This window comes from Austrofundulus limnaeus, unplaced genomic scaffold (genome assembly GCF_001266775.1).
Source record: "Austrofundulus limnaeus strain Quisiro unplaced genomic scaffold, Austrofundulus_limnaeus-1.0 Scaffold402, whole genome shotgun sequence".
NCBI lineage: Eukaryota > Metazoa > Chordata > Actinopteri > Cyprinodontiformes > Rivulidae > Austrofundulus > Austrofundulus limnaeus.
This window is the reverse complement of record NW_013952804.1, coordinates 440,099-441,813: the sequence shown is the minus strand read 5'-3', so window position 1 is coordinate 441,813 and position 1,715 is coordinate 440,099.

Here is a 1,715-nt window from a genome sequence, read left to right as displayed (position 1 = left end):
TAGATGAAATATGAATGAGGAAAGGAAGAGCTTTTGTTGGGGTGGTCTCTTTGGTGAATCCAGGTACTGGCAGAACTTGGATTACTCAAACTTCAAAAATGGACAGATTTCTGAATGAAGAAGTGACAACCTAAAACTTACATTTTAGAAAATACAGGTGGAGTAATGTTCTGCATCCATCAGCTTGATTCAGGCTCCATTTCTGAGTGAGCTCAAGGCTAGAGGTAGAGAGGGAGTATAAGATGTTGTGAGTCATTGTGATGTCATGGAAACCAGTGGTTTCTAAAGACAAAGCTCAGAACAGCTGAACACAAACCCACCTCTGAGACAGACCAGTGAGGAGCAAAACACAGCCTTATATAACCAGATCATTTCATCTACATACAGAGAGAAATCTGCAATGTTGCTTGTCTCTACTAACTTAGCTCTAAATGCTCTACAAGTGTACAGTCATGGATCGGTGGGTGGAATGATGGAAATGGGATCCAACTGCATGCAAAGAAAGTAGAAAGGCAACAGGTCGATGAATCTAAGACCTGGAGCAAACTAAAATGAAACCAACTAGAAATAAATGGAATGCACATCTCCCAATACCAGTCATATGTCACGGTGTTAAAAATCAGACTGAAAGCTAAAACTGTTTCTGTCAAACCTTATAAATGATGTTAGGTTCCCTCTTGAGGCAAACTTGTATGATTTTGCCATCTATGTAAGTGCTAAAGGTATGTACTGAAGATGACTCTGAACTAGTACTACATCTATTTTCATCTTAAAACATGCCTGACTGACAGTGGAAAAAACCCCAAATGACTAGAACTCTGCAATGACAGCCAGCTTAAAATGGGTTCATTAAATATTTTTGTTGTATATTTACTGTATATCCAAAGATTACTCTCTGAAAGCTACATTAAAATGTGCCATATTGCTCATGAAGAAACGCACACATGCACTAAAATAGCTCCCTTTCACTTTTGTCAGCATACAGTACCAACAAATGGCATAACTCAAGGGGAAATGCAGTAAGTGACAAAGAGAAAAAGAAAATGTGAGTATTTACACACAGAAGGAGTGCATTCCTGGAGCTCCAGTGTCCATGACAGAAACCAAACCAGTCTGTCTGTGGAAATTCACTGATGAATGAATGTCATTAGGTGGAAAATATAATTGATATAATCCATATTGCATGTAAGCATACACTAGTGGGTAAAAACAACATTTATAACTGGATTGATAAATGTATATTTTACAGTGTTCTCCCTTTTGTCAGGGAGGGTGGCGCCTCAGCATCACCAGAACAGGATGAGCCCATTTAGGACTCCAACCAGAAAATACATAAATAAAATAAAATAAAATAAAATAAAAAAGGACTCCAACCAGTGTACTTAGGTTTGGGAAAGCTCTCATCACCCTGACAAGAAAAACTCTTAAGATTTGGGCCGTTAATCAGTGCCTGTATATCCATCAGCTCCCTCCAGAGGACTGAGTGTTGACGTATGATCCAGGCCTGTGGGGCAGTCCTACAGACTGTTGTTGAGATACCTACAACAGGCTCTGATCCTTTGAAGTGAGCCTGACTGCCAGCTTTTGYAAGGTAGTCAGCTCTCTCATTACCATAAATGCCAGTGTGTCCTGGTACCCATTTAACAGTAACACTGTTATCTCTCCCCAGTTGGTTGACTGCTTCAGCACACTCCCAGGCCAGTAATGATGTAAAT